Source organism: Octodon degus, unplaced genomic scaffold (assembly GCF_000260255.1).
Source record: "Octodon degus isolate 3935 unplaced genomic scaffold, OctDeg1.0 scaffold00204, whole genome shotgun sequence".
Taxonomy (NCBI): Eukaryota; Metazoa; Chordata; class Mammalia; order Rodentia; family Octodontidae; genus Octodon; species Octodon degus.
Genome location: NW_004524780.1, coordinates 4,350,509 through 4,375,393, shown reverse-complemented (window position 1 = coordinate 4,375,393; position 24,885 = coordinate 4,350,509). Strand labels below are relative to the sequence as shown.

The 24,885-nt window shown below is 36.6% G+C and overlaps 1 pseudogene; it reads right to left on the bottom strand.

Moving 5' to 3' along the window:
- Positions 1 to 23,560, bottom strand: part of LOC101590290 — a 54,095-nt pseudogene extending 30,535 nt beyond the window's left edge.
- Positions 23,561 to 24,885: the final 1,325 nt, after the last annotated feature.

Sequence of the window (24,885 nt, the reverse complement as noted above, 5' to 3'; positions counted from 1 at the left end):
CCCTACTCCTTTTCTCTCCAGTCTCACTATGTAGGGCAGGGTAGTTTCAAATTTATAAATATTCTCTTACCTCAGCCTCCTAAATTCTCAGATTACAGACCCATAAAACCACACCCAGCTTCATTAATGACCAAATTATTAATCATTTTCTTCAGCATAATACCGTTAATCTTTTCTTCATGGGGAGATAGGGTAAATGCTTTTTTTTTTTTTTTTTTTTTTTTGTATTTTAGTACAGGGTTTACAAATCCTACAGGGTCTCACTGTGTAAATCAAAGTTATAGTGATCCTCCTGTTTACAGGTGCTGGGATTACAGACACGTGCCACTATACCCAGCCTCAATCACAGTCTCAGTGAGCCATGGGGGCGGGGCCAGCATGGCAGGCCCCGGGGGTCTAACTCCGGGACCCTGAATCTGCCTAAGCAGGTGTTTTAATCTGTTGAGCTATTTGGCTGGCCCAAAATGCTGTTCCATAGTCTATTGCTATTCAACTCAAACTATGAAACTCTGTACTTGTCAATTAAATAATTACTCACCAAACTCATTAGACTCATATATGAATGCATTTAAATTTTCTATGCTAAGTCCTTATCCATGGATATGTAAATTTTTGCTAATTTTTCTCATTGCTAAATCATTAATATTAGATATTTTACTTGTATATTTTAAAAAAATTGTATTGCGCATTGTGCATTTAGAGGACTGGCAAGACAGCTCATCAGGGTAAGCACCTGCTTAGGCAAGAGCAGGAGACAGGTTTCCATTTCTAGCACCACATGTTCCATTGCCCCTGCCCCTGGGTGTGCTGAGCTGGCAACAGAGACCAGACGTGGTGGTTTGTGCCTGTAATCCCAGCACCACGGAGGTAAAAACAGGAGGGTCACGAAGAGTCTGAATTGCATAGTGAGAGCCTGTACCAAATGCATAAAATAAATTGATAAATAAATAAATAAATAAATATTGTGCAGCTAGAGTCCTAAAAGTGTATACTACTATACATGTTCACATAAATGTAAGAGTCCCTGTTCTCCTGCACCTAAAGGATATGCATGCAGGTAAGCTGTCACAAACATACATTTCTCTGATTACAAGGGCCCTAATTTCTCATAAAAGAAGAAAGATCTCCAGGCCAAGTCCCAGGGCCCTATTCTGTCACTCATGAGGAAGGGCTGTTTTTCTTTTGTGATCCTGGGGATTGAACCCATGGAATTCACACAGAACCACATTTCTAGCTCATTTTATTTTTACCTTATTTTATCTGATTTACTTTGCAACAGAATCTTGCTAAATTGCCCAAACTGAACTTAAATGTGCAAGCCTCCTGTTTCAGCCTCTCCGAATGCTAGACTACAGGTATGCACCACTATGCCTGGTCTAGATGCAAAAATGTTTTTAATGCTAAATCTCTTTTTTAAAAATAATTTGTGTAAACATATATAATTCTTTATTCATATTTTTATATATATTTTAATTTTTTAATTATTTTGTCATATTCTATAGGGACTTAAAGTTTGACATATAAATACTTGATGAAAAATACCTGTTACATGTTATGCCTAAGATGTTTGATATTCAGACAGATAGGTTAAGCTCAACAGCCTAGGTTGTAGGGTAATAACAATAAGCTTCTCTTCTGGAGGATTAACAACCTAAGTTTGAGATCAAAAATTAGAGAAAAAGGAGGGCTACATGGAAAGCCAACATTTTGGTCCTAGTCTTCCAAGGTCAATGAAGACTTAGGACATATGAGAACTTGTACTGTAACGTCATGTAACTCAGTTGTGTCCCAAATTTTCTGATCAAGGAGATTATGGAGCCAAAGAGGAAAGTGATCGATGATGTAGAGTGTGCCTAAGGAGAGTCACATGGAGAGAAAACATTCTCTCAGGCTTTCACAGAGAGCACATTGGCCAAGCAATGGCTGTGACTCATCCACATGGCTGACACTGACAAAGGATCTACCATCTGAGATACAGGATCTCAGGATATATCTTGAGGGGATTTGACTGACCTTGTCAGATCCAAAAGCTACGACTCTTGTTACATAGGTCTTGCTTTATCTTGGTCTTAGCCATCCAGCAGAAAAGTACAAAAATGAAGTACAAGAAATAAAGCCACGTTGTTATGTTGAGCTGTAGGGGACTCAAGTTAACAACTTCTGAAATTGCCAGTCAAGTGGAAGACCCAGTACTACTATGGACTACTGGACTATTTTGGAATATATTTTGCTAAGTTCACACACCTATCATATTTAAATGATGGAACTAAACAAAAAAAGGGATATAGATGAATGACCATTTTGTATCTGTGTATTCAAAATGTTTAGGATAGGTATATAGCCACATTCTCTTAATTCAAGGAATAGAGGGATTTATTCTAATAATGTCTGTAAATAGAATATCATGTTTGCATCTTGTACAACAAATAACCACTAGGAAGGCAGTATGCAATGTGTTAATTATTGGAATTGTCCTACCAATTCGATTTGAAACTGTCTCATTGCTATATATTTCTCAATAAAATTATTCAAAAAATCTCATTCAAAAAATAATTTTATTGAGAAACAAATAGCAATGAGACAGTTTTAAAAACCAATTAATAGGACAGCTTCAATAATTAATACATTGCATATTACTGTCTTCTTAGTGGTTATTCATAGTACAAGATGCAGACATGATATCCTGTCCACAAACACTATTTCTATTGGTTGAATTCAGAGAAAGTAACTGTATGTCTACCTTAACTATTTTGAATATACAGATACAAAATGGTCCTTCATTTGTATCCCCTTTTTTGTTTAGTTTTGTCAGAGATGAGTATTCCATTGCCATTTAAATATTGTAGGTGCATGATTTCAGCAAAATAGTCCAATATAGTCCAGTAGTCCATAATAGTAGTGGGTTTTCTTTAGGACTGGCAATGTCGGAAGTTGTTGACTTGAGCCTTTTGCAGCTCAGCATATAAATATGGCTTAACTTTTTATACTTTGTTTCTATACTTTTCTGCTGGATGGTTAAGGCCAAGATAAAGCAATACCTATATACTTGTGAAGTAAGCAGCTACTCTGACAATAGCAATGTGTAATACTAGGGTCATGGTTGGAATGCCTGTTATTCTGGTCTTCTAAATATGTACTGCTTGTCATGTCATAACAATTACTACCATACTGTCTTTCAAATAAATGCTTAAAAAAGGGTAATAAATGAAAACAAGAGACAAGATAACACTAAATCTTGACAAAGACAGGAAAGTTGGCCATTGGGAGTTGAACAGAAAGGGGATTCTCTATGAGCAGAATAGCAGCCCCTTCCTGCTAAGATGCATGCTCACTCTCCTCCCCCATCAGGGGAGTATTCCAGGCATTTCCTTCCATACCCCATAGCCAGGGACTCACAGAACTTCTCTCCCTTGAGTAATCAAGGCTTCTTCACCACTTGTGACACAATTCTTTCATGTATTAAAACAATTCTTTTGATAAAACTATTATACTACAATTTTAACAAGCACTATTCTTTAAAGAGCTTGTATTCTCTTTTAGCTCTGTCTCCTCCTTAGGAAAAGTCCAAAAGGATTTCTTTTTCAAATTAAAGGAAACAATGAGAAATCAGACATATAAATTGGCACAAAAAAATGAGGGCCTGGTCTCAGTTGTCTGAGAACAGGCACTAGGCTTTGGTTTAACAGAATAATTATTTTGTTCCATTTGGAAGATGCTTTTGTCTCCATTTGTCTGGTTCACAGCTCTGAGACTGTGAATGTGCTTGAAATGTATTTTATGGTGACCTCATGTACCGATCACTTTCTCTTGCAGTCTGTGTTCTGGGGGAAAGCTCAGAGTGTCACAGACTAGCTTATCTGCACATTCCTTGCATGGCATCTACTTTCTGCCTGGTCAGGCAGTTCCTACCACCAGTGAAGAAGGAAAAATTCTTATTCTTTTTCTAATAGAAAATGCAAATGAAAGCTAAAGGTTTGGGAAGCTACTCTGGTGACAGTTCCAGTATCCTCTCTGATTGGCTGAGTAACTATCCTGACCATGACCAATGCTGGCACCAAGAGGTAGCATAAGGAAGAGATTCTCAAAGTTGGGCTTCGTGGCACATCCGGAATACCAGCATAGTGGGAGGCTGAGACAAGAGGATCACAAATTTGAGGTCAGTCTAGAGAACTTAGTGACTTAGAAAGAACTTGTCTCAAAATATAAAATAAAGAAGAGTATCGGAGCTCAGTGTGAAAGCTGTGAGTTAAATTCCCAGTACCAAAATAAAACAAAACAAGGCACCCCCACAAGAAATCCCAGGTCCACCATATGGTTGCTTTCTTTAATTTCTGTAAGTCATCCCATGAAAATAAAACCACAAACATAAGCTGAACACCTTACATATTTCTAGCACTTTTTGTGATTTAAGTATATTAATACACCGAGTTTAATGTAATCCACTTTATTCTTACTTCCTTTAAATCTATTTATAGGAACGCTCTATGGCAATGTCTAGGACACAATTATTTCAATACATTATCAAGAAACAACCTAACTTGATATTGGTCTAGACTACTGTATCAAGTTCTTGGTTTGATTCTAATATTTCTACAGCCTATCATAACTCCTAACAAATATGCCATAGTTTTGATAAATGTCCCTACAAAGCTCATGAGTGGAAAACATGGTCATTATCCTGTCTCTTCTGGGAAGATGTGGAACCTTTCAGAGGCAGAGCCTAATGGAACATCTGCAATCATTGGGGGTATGGCCTGAAGGCATCAGGAGGACCTCACTTCCTCTTCCTTTCTTTCACTTCCTGGTCATAGGGTTGCAGGTTTGCTCTGCCTCTTTGAATCCAGGATGTGCTGCTCCAAGCTCAAGGTAATGGGATCAAACAGCCATGGACTGAAAGCTCTAAAACTGCAAGCCAAAATAAACCTATTCGCTTTATAATTTGACTTATCCTAGGTATTTGCTATGATGATAGAAAGCTGACCAATACAACAGATATCTTAGAAGTTCATCCCAAGTTGTGTGCAAAATGAATAAACTGCTCATGACCACTTGGAACCAGAATCTTAATCATTTCTGCAGCATACCAAGGCCTTGAACTCAGGAAAAGAGAATGAAAGAGTGATAAATCTTTTGTTTCTTCAAGAATAATAAGTAAGTTCTGAAGTTACTTTCTATCCTTTCTTAATGAGAAACCAAAGCTCTGGTAACTGGTGTTCTTTTCAGTCGGTGACTCCTAACTTTAGGTTGACTTCTAATGTCACTTAGAAACTCAGATTCCTGGCTAAGTCAATCTGTCTCTGTTGACAGTGATGACCAAAATCTATCACCATGGTGTTAGTAAACACAGCTCATTGCTGTCAGTTGTGTAGGCCAGTGCCTTTCATGGACCTTAACTTTAGTCTCTTCTCAGCACACTTCAACACATCAGTTCACCTTGTTTCTGATTTTAACATACTGTATGTTCACAGTCCAGTAACTGACCCAGCATCTCCACCATGACTTCACTGATTAAAAGTTTCCTCTTTTTTATCTTTCCTTGGCAGTGCCTATTCCTCCGTTCCCTCATTCTCTACTCTCCACAGAGCAGCCAGCTTAACTCTACTAAAATTATTGCCAGGATACATAAACCTACCAATTGAACAAGACTTTTAATAGCTTTCCTTGTTACTAAAAAAAAAAAAAAAAGCTGAAGATATTTAAATGGCTTTAGAACTTTCTCCAGGATCTATTCTGAGGTCAGCCCTGTCTACCTCACATCTGTACTGAAAATGTGGGCAGTTTTCTAAGCAGCTCACTTCATGACACTATTGCACAAGGCTGGTCACATGGTGTGAGTCAGCTATTCCAACACAAGGTTGTGTTCAGGATCAGAGTAACACAGCGCATCAGAGGAAGAATGCACCCAGGGAGTGGGCCATTCTCAGTGTAGTGATACCATCATTACTGACCACAGAACTAATGAGGAGAGTGCTATTTTGGACCAATTATAAGTTGGCATTTTTAGGCCAGTGAGATAGCTCAAAGGTCTAAATCACCTGCTTAGGCAAGCTTAGGTAAGCTCAGGAATAGTGGTTCAATCCCTGGCACCACATGCTGTGTCAGCCCTGCCCCCAGGGTGTGCTGAGCCAGCCACAAAAACAGCAAAACAAAACAAAACAAGTTGTTATTTTCAGTTCTTCATATGACTCTGGTACTATCCATAGGACCAATCAGAAGGTGTTTTTTTTAATCCTTCATTTGCATTTTGGCACAACCAATCAAAACACACTATTCCTGATCTCTCATTTACATTTAACAAGAAGTCAAATGAAGTTTTGTTTTTTTTAAATAAGAGTTTATATATGGCATGATACCAAGTGAACATTTGATAGGATGACTTTCCACATCCCATATAGGCCTGAAGAGGAGGGAAGTTTCTGTACAAAAGATCACTTTCCTTTATCCTTAGGGCCACTGTGAGCCTTTTCTTCTGCCTGATTTCACTTTGCAGTCTTTTTCCATTCTGCTGTCAATAAACCTACAAGTCACTGCCCTTCCTGTTCGTCTTGTCTAGTTCTTTGTTCAGGACACCAAGGATCTGGAAAGAATCCCATTGGACTCCAGCTGATAAGAAGAGGAGTAGACACTCATTTTGAATCTTTGTCACAGGGGTCAAATCCTCAGGATACACCCCAGTTTCTGAGATCTGGGCAGTGTAATCCTTGTTCCTTTCTAATTGGCTGGTACTTGTTTTGGGGGAGCTTTCAAAGCTATGATGAAATTATTGACCTTTATTTTTTATTAATTGTGCCCTGATACTTCACCAGTTCTTGCTCTTCCTTACCTCCATCACAGATACACCTCAGCACTCCAGAGCTGTAGTGAAGTGCCAATCCCACATGCAGGAGCCACCACTCCCACCTCTGTGACAAAAATGCTAGGTTCTCAAAACACCAATTGCTCATGTTGGAAGCAGCCCCATTCTCAAAACAAAGTCAGGCGCACAGCAACAAACACAGCAATAACCTCCTGGTTATCCCAGCAGATGAAGCATTTGTTGTGCACCACCATATTCTTAGGGAGGATTGCCTATTTCCTTATTTTAATCATCACCCAAAACATTTCTTGACTCCATTTTTCCCCAGGTCTTTGGACTAAATATTTGCTTTTCAACTTGGGAGATTGCATGCTGAATGCAAATATTCTGGATTTTATTGCTGAGCCCTGATGAGAGGCCTGTTTTCTTCTGGGTAAAATGATGAAAGTAGTCAGAAATATTGCACTATGGCTACAGAGAAGGAAATGAAAAATATTTGAAAAAGCAGTCATCACATTGTCTTGGTTTTTTAATTGTCATCTTGTATCGCAATTATTCAAGTGTAACATAAACTACACTTTTCTGTTTGTTTAAAATTTGTTTTACAGAATTTTAGAATGTGTCAGGTAATGAATATAACTAAATTTATTCATTTACTTTTGTAGAGGACAAGGGAGCTGAGAAGCTTTGATTATTTTATTATTTCTTTAAATTTTAGCTTAATTTTACTTTGAAAAGGAAAAGCAAGAACAAAAATCAGAAACAAAGGCAGAAACATGGCAACATACAACAACACATATGTTACAGATTTTCAAAACAAGAAAAGCTGATTAACAATGGTTGATATATTACCCATTTTATCATCAAATCTGTTGCTCAGATTAACAGAGATAGTTATGTAAGATTGGACATATGGTTGCACATTACTGCTTGCTTTCAAGAAACCTTAATTTTTTTGTTCTTTTCTTTCTTTTTTATTTTTTATTTTTACTTTTTAAAATTGTTTTAGGGCCGGGGAGATGGCTCAGTGGAATAAGCGCTTCCCTGGCAAGCGCAAGAGCCTAAGTTCAATCCCCGGTTTCGAAAAAAAAAAAAAAAAAAAAAAAAAAAGTTTTAAAGAGAGTACAGAAATAATCCATATGACATTAAAAATGGTACACATTTACAAGACCAAGATGACAGGTATTCAAGCATGGTTTTTGTATTACACATTGCTGTCTCTGATGTAGTTGCTTCGATCACAGATATCAGCATACAGAATTAGTCAAGGTGAAAATTCTACACATTAGCTGCTATTTTCAAAAAACTGATGGAGATTTTTAGTACAATCACCTCAGTCATCCTGTATATATACTTGCATGTTTTCCCCCTACTTTTTTCTTATATTTTCTCCTTTATCTCCTCTTCATTGTTTAATCCTTAAGTTCCATTTCTTTCTGTTTTACTAAGTCTGTTACACCTTTCAGGTTTTATTTATTCTTTTGGGTCCTTACACTAGGGAGACAACATGATATTTACATATGTTAGTCTAATTTATTTTACTTATGATTATATCTTGTAGTTGCATTCACTTACCTATGAAGGCTTGTCTTTCTTTATAGTTGAATAATACCGCATTGTATAAGAATATCACATACTTTTCATCTATTTGTCGGTTGATGGGTACTTTGGTTGTTTCCCAGATTTGGCTGTGACAAATTGTGCTGCTATAAACATGGATGCACATATATCAATGTGGTATATTTTCCATGCTTGTAGGAAAATACCCAGAAGAGGAGTAGCTGGATTGACTGGGATTTCCAATCCTAGTTTTTTGAAGATTCTCCACACTGATTTTCATAGTGGTTGTACTAGTCTTCATTCCCCACCAACAGTGGAGAAGTGTTCCTTTTCCACCACAACCTCTCCAGAATTTGCTATTAGTTGATTTCTTTATGATAACCATTCTTTCTGGAGTTATATGGTATCTTAACGTTTTAATTTGCATTTGTTGAATGTTCAATGATGTGGATCCTTTTTTTGGGTATTTCTTTACCTCTTGTGTTTCTTCCTCTGAGAAGTGTGTATTCATCTCAGATGCCCATTTTCGGATTGGGTCTTTAAGTTTTGGGGCCCTAACTTTTTTTAGTTTTTTAATTCATTTTAATGAGAAAAAAGATAAAATAGCAATGACACAGTTTCAAAACAGGTTAGTAGGACAGTTACAATAATTAATACATTGCATATTGTTGTGTTTGTAGTAGTTATTTAGAGGAAAAGATGCAGACATGATCTCTTGTCTAAACAACATTAGTACAAACCTTTCTTCTCATTGAACTAAGTAGCTGTATATCTATCCTAAATAATATATATATATATATTTTTTTTTTCTTTTCACTATAAAATGGTCCTTTATTTATATCTCTCTTTTTTTGTTTTGTTTTGTCAGAGGTGGATGTTCCACTGCTGTTAGAGAAGCTGTATTTGGAGAAGTTTTTGAAGTACCTTTTCATACTTGATGCCAGTCCAAGGATTGTAGGTACTTAAATTCAGCAAAATAACCCAATATTGTCCAACAGTCCATAATAATAGTTATTGTCACAACTGGCAATTGTACAAAGTTGTTGACTTGAGTGTTTTATAGCTCAGCATATTAATAAAACTTTACTTTTATACCTTGTGGTCACACTTTTCTGCTGGATGGTTAAGACCAAGTTAAAGCAGGACCAATATAACTAAAATGTAACTTTTGCTATCTGATAAGGTCAGTCAAATCTCTTCAGGATTTACCCTGGAACCATGTACAGTGCCTTGTGGATCTTTTGTCAGTGTCAGCCATCTGGATGGATCACAGTCATTGATTGACCAACTTGCTCTCTATGAAATTCTGAGAGAATTTGTTTTATCTAGGTGACTCTCCTTAGGCACACTATACATTGTTGATCACTTTCCTCTGTAGCCCCATAATCTCCTTAATCAGAAAATTTGGAATATCACTTAGTTACAGGATGTCACAGCAGAGGTTTTCTTATGTCCTGAGTCCTCACTGACCTTTAAGGGCTACGGGCAAAACATTGGCTATCTTTTTAGCCCATCTATCTCTCTAATTTTTGGTCTGCAAATTTAGCTGTTAAACATCCAGAGGAGAAACTTACTGATATTATGATCCTATAACAGAGTCAGTTAATCTTAACATCTCTATCTGTCTGAATATTACTTACCTTAGATATAAAATGAAACTACTATTTTTTAACAACCATGGATGTTTTAAAATTTAAATCCCTATAGAATGTTTTAGTTCTTTATATATGCTAGATGGAAGACCTTTGTCTATGTGATTATTGGTTAAGATTTCTCCCCCCAAGTTTGAGGGCTGTCTTTTCATCCCATTGGTGATTTCCTTTGATGTGCAGAAACTTCCCAGTAAGAGGAGCTCCTGGTTTTTGATTCTTTGAAGTATTTACCATGCAGTTTGATATATTTTTTGGTGTTACTGGGGATTGAACTCAGAACCTTGCACTTGCCAGGCAAGTGCTTATTCTACTGAGCTATCTCCCCAGCCCCTGCAGTTTGATTTTTGTTCATTAACTGCCTTTCTACTCCTATGTCTTCAAGATTTCCATCTACTTTTTCTTCCTGGAGATTTAGTGTTTCTGTTTTAATGTTTAGATCTTTAATCCATTTTGACTTTAGTTTCGTGCATGGCAATAGATTCAGGTCTAGTTTTAATTTTTGGCATGTGGGCAGCCAGTTTTTCCAGCATGATTTGTTAAAGAGGCTATCTTTCTTTAAGTGAATATGTATGACCCCTTTGTCAAAGATAAGATGTCTGAGTGTGTTTGTATTTGTATCTGCTTGAGAAGCTTTGTTTAAAGACATGAAAAATCCTTTTTTTGGTAGGACCATCTATAGATATATGTTCTTGATTATCATAAATTAATCCATAACAAGCCAAACACCAATAAGTCTACCTCAAAATCAGAGCTCACCCAAAATGCTTTTTACTTAAACTGACAGATATTGTTTCTGATAATAATCTTCCACTTATTTCATTTTAACTTCAGTGTTTTAAGAAGATCACATCTATGTCATTTTTAACATACCTTATCCTCCTGGAGCCAAAGATAGTAAGGACTTCTAGGTGTACCCTAAGTTTAAGTGGACAGCGTGACTTCATCAGTGTGTTTTGCTGTACTTAAATGTCACTGAAAGGTTGTCACCACATTCTTTCCTGATACACTGAGAAGAGACAGATACTACTGACATGTCTGAGCTACCCCACTTAGGCTTAGTGGATGACTTTTTTGAAAATCAAGCCAGGCTTCATTTCATAGTGACCTTGATGTGGCTTAGAAAACTTACAAAACCATGCAGAAGATGCTCTAGGGGATATTGTCTGTGTGTTACAGAGTCTTTCACAAGACCTGGTCCCTTGCAGGAGCAATGCTACCAAACTGGTGGTTTCTAGGATTGGGGTTCCATTTGGATTTTGTGGCACTGCTGTTTCACTACATACATAATTCCTAAGAAATCACTAAAGCCACACAGGAAAAAAAAAGTTATTCATCATGGTTTTCAGTGTACAATGTCCTTTCAAAAAAAGTCCTTTTGACATTGCCAGTGAAGCGGAAGACTCAATACTATTATGGGTTACTGGACTCTTTTAGAATATTTTGCTGAGTTAACTCACCTATAATATTCAAATAACGGAACTTAACAAAAAAGGGGATACAGATGAATGTCCATTTTGTATCTGTGTATTCGAAGTGGTTGGGATGAATATATAGTTACATTCTCTTAATGAATAGAGAGATTTGTTCTAATGGTGTTTGTAAATAGGATATCAAGTCCGCATCTTGTACAGCAATTAGCCACTAGCAAGAATGTATGCAGTGTGTTAATTATTGAAATTGTCCTACCGATTTGATTTGAAACTGTCTCATTGCTATTTGTTTCTCAATAAAATTTTGGGAAAAAGTCCTTTTAAGGCAGACCAGATAGCTCAGTGGACTAAGTAGGGTTTGATCTCTGGCATGCTGTGCCAGACTTACCCCTGGGGTACACTGAGATGGTGACTGAGACTGAGTATGGTGGCACATACCTGTAATTCCAGCACTTGGGAGGCTGTAAAACAGGAAGGACTACTGCAAATCTTATCTGTGTAGTGAGATCCTATAGACCCTGTACTAAATACATAAAAAATTAAATAAAGTTTAAAAAGTCCTTTTAAAAACTTGTAGATAATGAGGCCTCAATATTCTGAGTCTGTGGATCTGAATAGGCCCAACATTCTTAGGCATGTGCTTTTATTTATTTCTTTTTATTATTATTTTTTTTAATACTGGGACTTAAACCCAGGGCTTTCATACTAAGACCTCAAATTTCCCTGGCTCTGATAAAACTTGTGTTCTTCCTTACTCAGCCTCCCAGAGTGCTATCTCAGAACTATGGTATGGAATTCCATTGTGGGGTTGTGGAAATCTACATCTTTGTCATATGGCATAGAGACTGTTAGGCTCTCTACATATGATAGTGTGGCAAGATAACAGGTCTGTGGAACAGTTTCATTAAAAAGACTCCTTGTTTGGTTTGGATGGAACTCATCTAAAGTCACTGAACTACAGGAAATTTCATGATATCTATGTGTGATTGTCTCTTCAATTTGCAATTTTGCCTCTCATAAATAGGTATTAACTTAAATTGCGAATTTTATGTTTGTGGGTTTTTTTTTTAAATCCTGTTTAAGGATCTCAGGATAAATCCTGAGGGGATTTCGCTGACCTTATCAGACCCAAAAGCTACAACTCTTGTTGCATAAGTCCTGCTTTACCTTGGTCTTAACCATCCAGCAGAAAAGTATAAAAACGAAATATAAGAAGTAAAGCCAAGCTGTTATGTTGAGCTGTAGGGTACTCAGGTCAACAATTTCTGACATTGTCAGTCAAGTGGAAGACCCAATACTATTATGGGCTACTGGACTCTTTTAGAATATTTTGCTGAGTTTACACACCTATAATATTCAAATAGTGGAACTTAACATAAAAGGGGATACAGATGAATGTCCATTTTGTATCTGTGTATTCAAAGTGGTTGGGATAGATATATAGTTACAGTCTCTTAATGAATAGAGGGATTTGTTCTAATGGTGTTTGTAAATAGGATATCATGTCTGCATCTTGTACAGCAATTAACCACTAGGAAGAAGGTATGCAATGTTTTATTCATTGAAACTGTCCTACCAATTTGGTTTGAAACTGTCGCATTGCTATTTGTTTCTCAATAAAATTATGGAAAAAAAATCCTGTTTAAATGGTTGCACCTGGGGTCATATTTATCTAGTCATACTGGCCTAGTGAAATAACAGACACCAGTATCTGTTAGACCTGTTTTACCATTGCTCTAGCTGCTGATCCTGAGTATTGTTACTAGAGTCACAGTGAGTTTAGAAGACTCTGTGGTATCCTAGATGCTCACAGCACTGTAATTAGGCTGATTTTTGTAGCTTCGGGGATGTGCATTGATTTAATTCTAAGAACCCATAATTAATTCTACCCTTTCAAGCATATGATGACAGGAAGTGGTAAAGTATTGTGCTACTGACTTTTCACTTGTTTCCAGCCATCCATTCACAATCTTAGTTGAAGACCCAATTATCTGGGCTTAAATTATAGCAGCAGACTCTCAACTGGATTGTCACAGAACATTTATTTGCCACTAGACCAATGTTACCAGTGTCTTCAGGGACTCCCATTTTTAACTCTGAGGCTCCAGAGCAGGTTCCACCATGGCACAGGAGACTGTGTCATTCCCCTCCACCCATCTTCTTAGCATCTGCATCTCATATCATACCTCAAAGTCTACACCCATCACCTGTAGTTGATGGACTTTGCTTTCTGGTGCAGCCAGTGTTTCACAAAGTCTTTCTCATTTCTGGGCTTCCCTGCTTCACACACCTTGTGCTCCAGCCCCAACTAAAACACATACATATTCTTACCTCCTATTCCTGAACATACAGATATGCTTAAGTCATGGAAAAGAGGAGGATTTTGCAAAGCCAGTCTGTGGTCTCCATGACGCTGGCTGAGAAGGGCTGTGAGAAGCCTGCAGGCACTCAGCTCTGGACCTTTTCAGAGCAAACCTAAGCACTTCTCCACTTGTTACTCTTCTGTTTTGAGTTTTCATTTTCAAGTCTTCTCTCACGTACCCTGGGATTCCTCATTTTCAGCACATGGGTCGTGTACTTCCTGAAGGACCTGAAGATTAAAGGATTTGGGTTAATACTTTAGTGCTTACAACAGAAAACCAAGAAAGTCAGGGGAAGGGGGCTAAGTGAAAGTATGGCTTCCCTATTAAGTCAGTGACTAACAACACGACACCCCAACATACAGCTTTGGACTATATTTATCTGGGACAAGTAGAAGAAGATAAAAAGAAACTGAAAATAATTTTAATGGCATGAAAATGTATTCACAATACAAAGATATGCGGAAAACATGGGTAAAAACATGCATACATGTTAATTCTTTGCATCATAAATAAATGTACACCGAGAGGAGGAAATTGAACAAAATGTTTACAGGAGGGGTTTTATGTAGCTTTTAGTCTTTTTATATTATTTTTTCTGTATTTTTCATGATCATTCTTGTACAATTAAGGAAAACAGTATAAAACAAAAGCTGTGGTACTATTTACCTTTAAGAAGGCCTTTAATAAATATTTCATACAAATATATGTGCTTTCCAAAATATTGTAGCAGTTTCCAAAGAAAGATGTAATAATTTAAACTTTTATTAGTTGGTAAGAAATCACAAAGCTAAGAACAGGGAATCTCTGGAAAGTAGAAGGCCAACTTTTTTCTTAGCTTTTCACACTAGTCCACAATAATTGTTTCACATTTTTCACCTACTAATTAAGGCCCAAGGGCAGAGCATTGCTTAGCAGCTAATAACTATCTGGGTTAACTGCTGAGGAACAGTCACTCTTTTATTGCTTAATTATATAAAATCAATTTAGCATTTATTTTTTGCCATGTAGCGCATTCTTGGAGATGTGCTTGTAAAGTGAACGGCTTTGTACTTCCCTCTGTTGTATTGGCATTTCCTTCGCATCAGACTCACACATACGTACAAATAAAGAAAGGACTGGTTTGTAAAGAAAACACCAAGTATTTCCAGATGTATTTAAATTGGAATTAATATTCACTAAACCCTTCTAGAACTTCCACTGATTAGAGCTCCCAAATGCAACAACTTCTTTCTTTCCAGGGAGTGACACGCTTTCAACTCCGGGGTGAAGGTTTTCACTTGGGTTTTCTTGTTTGTGGCTGATATTGTCGAAGGTCCAATGAGGAAAACAGTGGTTGCTGGTATAAATCATTTGATGGTGCCCGTATTTCTCTCTGGAACTTGGTCACTCATTCACCCCCAGGTCTCCCTCAGAGCTGTGGTTTTAAATGTTTATCTAACTAGAAAGGAAGGTGAGATGTATACAAGCTGGTAGGCAATGACTAGAAGGAAGAATTTGCTTCTCTGATTATTTGCTTTCTCAAAGAAAAGACAAGAGATAACTTTGTGTGTGTGTGTGTGTGTGTGTGTGTGTGTGTGTGTGTGTAGTAGTAGTAGTAGTAGTAGTAGTAGTCGTCGTCGTCGTAAATAAAACTAGGGCCTTCACACTGAGCTACATCCCAAACCATTTTTCACTTCAAGACATGATTTTTTCCCCAAGTTTCTAAGTTGCCTAAGCTGGTGACAAACTTAACACTCTGCTTCCTTGGCCTCAATGGAAGTGTTCAGATTACAGATATGCAATATTATGCTCACTGATGGTAACTTCTTATAAATCATTATCGTCCAGCAACCAAAATATTTACAAAATTTCTGTATTATTTCCTGTATAGGAAGATTTAAGACATTGATGTGCTTAGTATTACAGTTTTGTGAGTTCTTATATGAAATAGTGTATTTATTTTTAAAAGATCTTTTCTTGAGAGCCAGTTATATACAAGTCCATCTTCTGTACAGATACCAAGATCAACAGAAAATCAACTCAGCCTTACAGAGCCTCAAAAATGTATGAAAGCATCATAGATAAGGTAAAGAAGTTTCCATGGAAACCAGAGGCACCAGAGAAGTCATCTGCAGAAACCATAGTGTCGGTACTGTGGCTTAGTGTTTATCAGTCAAGAACCCGTGTATACACACTTTCTGGTGGGTTTGAGAACTCTACAAGCTAATTTAAGAGACTACATACTTACAGCAATTGTCACCCCTCAAGTTGCATTAATTTCTACTGTATGTAAGCTAATGAATAAGAAAACATCATAAGGAGATCAAGCACTAGTTGTAGTACATATAGACATACTTGTGTCTCCAGGCCTCCTAGGAATGGAAATCTGAAGTACATCACTGGAGTATGAGTATGTCTCTATTTGTAGTCACCAATATTACCACTTCTAGACCCAGGACCAGGAATGAGATGAAGGTAGTTGGCATGCTAGGCTATTTAATACTGAACTTTGGTGATGTCCATTGTGTTCTAGTAAATGTAGTTCTGCTTGCTTTATTTCTTTCTCTCTTCTTCACTCTTAACAACAGGCTGTTGTTAGATACCATCCAATCAAATCTTTAAAATGGCCCAAGGCAGGATAAGGAAGAGCCACATGGGGTGATTGTTTCAGAGATAGTGTAGTCACAGATTTACAAATTCATGTGGCTAGAATTAATGTTTTCATGACTCCTTTACAGAATGGTTGCAAAGGAGTTGAATGAGGGAAGCCAGAGCTCAGTCTTATCCACATGGTTTCCACACATATGGAGAGCTAGGTCCATTGTCTCTTAAGAAGAGAAAGGGAGCAGACACTCAGAGGGTATGTGTGTGTACCAAGGGATCACTTTGTATTCTTACATGTATCCCTCTTTCTAATCCTGGAAAGTAGACCTTGCTCCTTCAGTTCTCTAGACAAAGAGACCTCAGCTGAGAGGATGGTGAAGAAGGAAGTTGTCTGCCTTAGATGTCTCTGTTCTCTGGGTTGATGTACAACCATATGTCTCCTTGGGGTCTTGGAATATCAGGTGATCATTGGTATCCTCGTGTTCTTTTTTTTCATAACATTTTCACAGTTCACCTTTCATGTTAATTTCATCAATGATCAACCTGCATTGTTCAACTCCCATACATCTGCTGGCCGACACAGGCCCTGGCACATGGTGAGTGTACAAGAGGTAACCGTGCAATGGTGAAGTGTGCCTGTGAGAAAGAAGGTTGAACGGTGGACCCTTACATGTGGCTTCAGTGTTGCCCTAATGGTACCCTGTGCAGGGTTTCTGGTAGAAATTTGGAATTGTTCTGGACAAAGGTTTTGAGCCTTTTAATTCTGAAGAAGTCTTAATTTATAAAGGAAGAACCAAGTAGGAAACTTTTGAAACACACTTCATGAGAAAGACTATTGAAAAGAGATCTTTTAATGATGAAGAAATTGTACAATGGAAGAAGCATTTTCCACCCAGCCTCTTGAACTTAATGGTAATGAAATCCTTAAGAGCCATTCTAAACTGAAAGCATCATATCATAGTGATATATGCGTACCTATGTTTATAGTAGCACAATCTGTGATAGCCAGATCTTGGAAACAACCAAAATGCCCATCACATGTGGAATGGTTGAAAAAGATGTGGTGCTTTTATATAATGGAGTACTATTCAGCTATAAAGAATGATAAACTTGAAGTCTTCATATTTAAGTGGATGCCCCTTGAAGATACACTTATTAGTGAAATAAACCAGACCCACATCTGTAAATATCGTATTGTCTCCCTAATATAAGGACATACAATTCCACATATGATTAGGTTTCTAAATTTCTTTGTAAAAATATGTAAATGTTTATTTCTACTTTTACATAATTATTTTTTCTTCATATTCTGTAAGGACTTAAAGTTCAACATATCAATATCTGATGGAAAATGCCTGTTCCAGGATATAAAAAAATGTTTGATATTTTGACAGATAGGGTAAACCGAACCGCATATATTGCAGGTTAATAATTAGCTTCTCTTCTGGAGGGTTAACAACCTAAGTTAGCAGATCAAAATTGGAGAAAAGGAAGGGCTGCATGGTTAGCCAACATTTTGACCCTAGCCTTTCAAGGTCAGTGAAGACTCGGGACATAGGGGAACCTGTACTGTAACAACATGTAACTCAGTGGTGCTCCAAATTTTCTGATCAAGAAGATTATGGAGCTACAGAGAAATGTGTTCGATAATCTAAAGTGAACCTGGGGAGAGTCACATGGAGAGAAAAGACATTTTCTGAAGCTTTCACAGAGAGCAAATTGGTCAAGCGATGGCTGTGACTCATCCTCATGTCAGACACTGACAAAACGATGTACAAAAGGCAGTACAGGGCTACAGGGTAAATCCTAAGAGTACTTGGCTGACCTTATCAGATACAAAAGTTATATTCCTTGGTATATAGGTCTTGCTATATCTTGGTCTTAACCATCCAGCAGAAAAGTATAAAAAGGAGGTATATAAAGTAAATCCATATTAATATGATGAGCTGTAAAAGGCTCAAGTCAATAACTTCTGAGGATAACCCACTAATATTATAGACTGCTAGACAGTGTTAGATTGTTTAGTTGAATTCAAACACCTATAGTATTAAGATGCCAATAGAATATTCACCTCTGATAGGACAAAAAAATTAAAATTAAAAAAGATACAAAGGAAAGATCATTTTGTATTTATATATACAAAATAGGATAAATTTACAGTTACTTTCGTTTAACTCAATGAGAAGAAAGAGGTGTACTAACAGTGTTTGGACAGAATATCCTGTCTGCTTCTTGTACTATGGATAGCCACTAAGAAGATAACAATGTACAGTGTATTGATTATCAAAGCTCTCCTATTAATCAGCTGTGAAACTGTCTCATTCATATTTATTTCTGAATAAAAATAAATATAAAAAAATAAAAGACACAGATAATTAAAAAAAGAGCCATTCTAGACAAATGCGAGAAAGTTTTAAACACTCTCCACCTTTAAAATTATCATTTCTGTGTTTTGCTCTGGTTGAAATGAAAGTGTGTTCTTTGACTTTAGGCTTCAGATATACATATACACATGTCTGAATGACATTTATAATAATACTATGAAGATCTTTATTTTGTCTACTTGGTTTTTCCAAGAGTGGAAGTCAAATGATAAAATCTCATAACATAACTATATTTCTATCATCACTTCTTGAGTTTCTGAAGGAAAAACTCAAATATTTGTCTGAAGTATTTCTTTTTTTCCTTGTGAATATTCCTCTCTAAGAATATAATTGTTAATTAGAGTTCTTTGCATCATATATTCCATCCATAGAAGTGATAGTTTTAATCATTTATGAAACTTGAGTTTCTTATGTTGGATTCTTATTCTTTTATTGCTTTTCAAAAATTCACAGGTATTTGGTATATGCATTGGAATTTCCCCATTTTTTATATGAGCTTTTCTTTTGTTTCCTTCCCTTTTCTTTTTTCTACACAATCTGATTTTCCCATACAGCAGAACAATTAAAATAACTATAATAACATACAAAATTGATCTTTCTCATTTAGACTTTACTTCACTTTTAGCCTTGTATATTGATAACTTTGCTTTCAAAAGTTTGCTTTTTGTATGTATTGCCTATTCTTTTTATTCTGTTAATATAAAGGCTGCCTGTCTTCTTTTCATTTGGTCTACATTTATAGAGGCTTGGAGGTGCCTGGGCTAAAGTGTGGGTCTTTAGGTTGTACAGTAGGAAATTTTTAAGAAAAAAGGTCTAGACAGGGGTTATTCCATTACTGGGAGACCCCCCTCTTTTCCTGTTCTCATCCTCTTGCTTCCTTGTTATGAAGTGAGAGGTTAATCCCTGCCATGTGCATCTACCATGGTGTGTGGTATCCCTTGAGGTCCAAAACAGTTGTCCACTCAGTCCTAGGTGGAACCTCCCAAACTGTATGTCAGAGTTAACCTGTTTACTTCATATGATAATTGTCTTGGGTGTTTTGTTACAGGAGTTGGAAAGCTGACTGATACACAAGTGCTTTGGTAACAAAGGATAGAAGCATGAGTCAAGTTTGTTTGAGGGAAAGAGGAATTTCTGGGATTAGATGCCCTGCTGAGAGTGAACAGTACTGGCTCTAGTACACAGGACACAAAGACTGTCTGTCTTCATGCTGGCTTTCTCCTAGCAAACTGCCCTCTTTCACGTGGCAGCAATGTTAAAGGAGAAAAAGCCCAAGAGATGGCCCTGAGTTGGCTGCCTTAACTAATATATGTGTATCCCTGGAGCTCATGTGTGGATGTTCAGGAGCCAAGCCCAGCCTTCTGTAACTATCATATCCCTTCCACATGTCATTGAGCTTGTTCAGCAGATTATTGTTCCATGAGAAGCCAGGATAAGGACCTTGACTTTTACTTTGTGTGGAGTGTGAGCTGTGGAAGAGTTTAGAAGAAGGAGTGAAATGGTCAGATGCCTATTTTATAAAGATCAGTCCAGTTGTTTTTCTAAGAACAACAGGAAGCAGACACAGGAAGAGGAGGGGAGATGAATTGCGAGGTATTTCCATAATCTAGTGGAGAAAGTAAGGTGTTCAGGACAGGACAAATACAGGGTGATGACCACAGAGTCAATGGAGGGTGGTTAGATTATGGTTGGATTCTAAAGTAGATCTTCAGAGATGATGGCTGTGAAGTGTGAGATCAAAGAGAACTCAAAGATGTCTAAGTTTTTGACCCAAGCAGTTTAAGTAGAGAGAGGCCAAGAGGGGAAGTTTAACTTAAAGGGACCATTTATCTTGATGGGTCAAAATTGCAGGTGCTTTGCTGTTATTCACTTATTTTACATTTTTTAAATCTTTCTGGAGAACAGTAAAAAGGTGAAGAAGAAGCAAGTGGAAAAGGTTGAGATAAAGTGGAAATCATTATCATCGGTTGAATATTGACAGGCAGGTCCTGTATGGAGTTTTTATGTGTTTCATTAAGTCTGCATAAAAAGGAACATGTGAACAAGATTATCCCAACATCAAAAACTCCGTAGATCCAGGGTGGTCTCTAACTGAGTGTTGACAATTTTATTTCTTTCTCTAATTTCATCACAGGTTGCTTACTCAACCTCTACAGGAGATTATATTCTTCCCAGTATCTATGAAATTCCTGTAAAGCACATGGACAGTGATACTTCTCTACAATTCTTTTAATCAATGGTTCTTTTCATGGGATTCTTTCAAAATGACAAAATTTGCATTATTGATTTAAATTGAGTGAATCCTTTTTTTTTTTTTTTTTTTTTTTTTTTTAGAAAAAGAAACATGGTCCTCTTCAGTGTGCATCCGGCTGATACATGGTAGTGACGGATGGCAGAGGTCAAGGATCTCTGTGCTTGCCTGCAGGTCGATGATTCTGGAGAGCAGGGTAGTAGGGTCTGGAGTGCAGAAATCAAATAATTATTAACACTGAGGTAAAGATGGAGCTGATTACGCATTGGGTGAATGGGCTCAGGAAACCTCATTCTAATAAAGCAGAATCGATGCCATCTCTCAGCAGAGCCTTTTATTTATTAAATTTTTCTCATGAGGTGGTCAATTTGTCTTATTGCCTTTCTTTAACAATTGCCAGAGGAAGGCTGTTTAAGAGTGGACCTCCAGCTATTTCCAATAGGTAACTAGAAGTGAGCTGTCTTTTCTTTCTTTTATTTTCTGGTCTCTTTTCTTTTAAAGATGTTAAAAAATTAATAAATACTCAGTGTAGAATATCCCCAAACTCAGATTGCACGGATAATTGCTACTTAAATCACCCATGTTTCCATCACAGACAAGTTTCCATTATTTTTTAAATTTTTCTTTCCATTCTTTTTTCTGTGGATTTAAAAAAATTAGCTCTTATTATTTTTTATTTTATTTTTTATTCATTTTGATGAGGAAAAAGATAAAACAGCAGTGAAACAGTTTCAAAACAGGTCAGCAGGGCAGCTACAATAATTAATACATTGCATATTGTTGTCCTCCAATATTCAGAGGACAAGATGTAGACATGATATTTTGTCTAAACAATATTAGTACAAATCTTTTTTTCTCAATAAACTAAGAGAAAGTAGCTGTATATCTATCCTAACTATGTTGCATTTACATATACACTTATGTGATCTTTTCTTTCTATTTTTTTCACAACAAAATCGTCCTTTATTTATACTTTTGTAAAGTTAGTAACACTTGATATAAGGTTTCCTAGCAACTAATAGCTGAACTTAACCAGATAGGATGTTTATCTCAGGACTGTAGCTCAAACTGTTGATACCATAATGGTTGTACTTAAAATTATGTTCCTCCAACTCACTATAAGTGTTCCTAAATATCACTTAAAAGATTGTATATGACTTATAATGAAAATGTCATTAATAATTACTTTACAAGGATATTTTTTGTTATTCTTCACTTATTATCAATTGGTTATTTTTTCATGTTTGGTATTTATATGTCACCTTTTGAAATCATTATACACAAAAGGACATAGTCTCTGAATATAATCTTTAAGCTAAAACTTCAAAATGTGAGTTTTCACACCATTACTCTTTCCTGAGCCTGATTTCCATGTGTAAGTGTTCTACTACCACTACTAGGAATCTCACATCATCTGTTGAAATGAGGACATATTTTATTCCCCTGTCTATAGGTCCCCTCATTTCTCACCATTAATTACTATAGCATCATCCAGCCATTTAGCCATTCAGTTGCAAATCCCAGGCACTGTTTCTTTCGATCAACTCCATTTATTCACTGTTTAATCGCAGAATCCTTTTAAAATAGAAGGAACATTAGAATATATTCCAGTTAGTATTGTATTTAGAAAGGAACCAGAGCTAATTTAATTTAATCCACTTATTTTACCACTGAGAAACAATAGATGATTTCTAAAGGACATATGTTAGCATCACGTCAAACTCAGGACCTCAAGAACAAAAACTAGAAGCAAAGAATAGAATATAGGCCTTCCTTTTTCCCCTGGGCTAACACCAAATACAAATTGTTATTCTGAATAAAAGGCAACCCAATGGGAAATTAATGAAAAATTCATTAAATTATCAAAGTTTTTGGTTAATCAAATAAGAGTGACAATACAAAAGAATAATAAGACTTTGCATTTCTTAACCATTTTGTCCTTCTGGCCACTGCCTGATACAAGGTGTGATTGAATACTATGCTGAATGCTTAAATTTAAAATATTTATTACAGTAAAAGACACATTATCATAAATTCTTTTCAAAATCTTTGTGGTGGAATAACTAATTGTTAACTTGTAATACCAAGCTGAACTGAATCTGTGGTTCTGGGTGTGAAAGGCCCACCTGAGGATTGTTGCCCACAGCTTACAAGCAGAACTGGAGGGGAAGACAGTGTGCAATTGGTCCCCCTGGAGAAGCTTTTTGAGCTTGCTTGCCTAAACTCAGTGCTTCTTCTCATTGTCAGAGGAGTTTGAGTCCTTGTCACTGATGATGACTGTGGTTCTCTTTGGGGGAGCACTCGTATTTACTTTGAACATCACCTCCTGACACCAGGTGTAGATTATTTAGCCTTCTGGCACAGATGCTTCATCCCACTGGCCTAGACGTTCTGGCTTCCATCACTGACCTTCGCACTTTCCCAGTGAGGATCCTTGGTACAAATTTGCATGAATATTGTCATGGGCTCTAGGCCTCTAGTTGCTCTCTCGGAGGACATTGCCATGAGCTCGAGGTCTTCAGTAGGACCTGTGTAGGACATTGCCAAGGGATCTAGGCTCTCATCTGGATTCTTTAGGCCTCTAGTGTGTGGACAAATCCCTTTCACTCTTCTGCATTTAACTATTTGGGTGAATACAGATTATAAAATGACCTTATAAATTATGTGTCCTGTATTAAATCTATTCCCTTGTAAGCCCTCTCACTCATCCATAAAACACTTATGTCATTGTTCTTGACACTTTCTGAAGCTTTTCTGGAAGTCTTGTCTGATGTTCTGTCTATGTTTCCTGGCTCACTCGCTCACCTCCTGGTGAAACTAACTCTACTGAATGGGCACCCTCTTTCTCAAAGCTGCCATTGTTTTTTAATTTATTCTACTTACTCTTTTGCTTTTGACTCCTTCCTTTAGCCATTAACGCCATGTAATCTGATCTCTGATCATCTCAGTTCTTCATATTCAGATCAAATCTGTTGCCTTTTCAGGTTTTGGCCATGTGAGTTCTGATTTCACTTATTTTCTATAAATTATATTGGAAAATGATCTTCTCTTATTACTTTCTAATCCTTCCATATTTGTCCACTATGTCACTTTTTAGCTTTATGTATATGCCCTCTGCAAATAGACAGTGAGGATTTGAGTACAATTCTTAGCATTTTTTGGGCATACATATGCTTTTAAATAAATAGGTGTACTAATATAACGTGTAGAAGAAAAAACTAAATTACTTTAATATTTATCAGATAGTAAGCCTATTTATAAAGCAATATTTTGGAAAAATTTTATTGACATGTGACAGCTGGAGAATGTCCTTAAGTGAATTAGTACCAATTTCTAGTAAATTCTGAGAAGCACAAGATAATATACAAGGGAAAATAGTAATTGCTTGACCAGTTATTATAGCATATATGTCATCAAAATATTTTTCTATTTTACCATAAATCCTTAATGAAATTATGTAGCTAACCTCAATGATTATTTGTAAGCATTAAAATATAAAAAAGATATTTCCACTTGTCCAGAAACATGTATTTTAGGTAACCCAAGATATCCTAAAAAAATTGGGGCTGGAAAGATAGCTCAGTAGAATAAATGCCTGCCTGGCAAATACAAGGTCTTGAGTTCAATCCCAGGTGCTGAAAAATAAAAGATGTTCTACTAATGATTGACATCAAGATTATTTTTCTATTCTGATGGCTATATTTATAAAAATATTTTAATTAGCTATGAAATTGTCTATGACACCCAACAGTTCTATTACAACTACTTGGTAATGTTTTAGAAACATTTTTGACACATGCATTTTGGCTTTTATTTGTCAATTGGTATGTTTCAACTTTTTAGATGAATTCACCAAAATTGTGTTT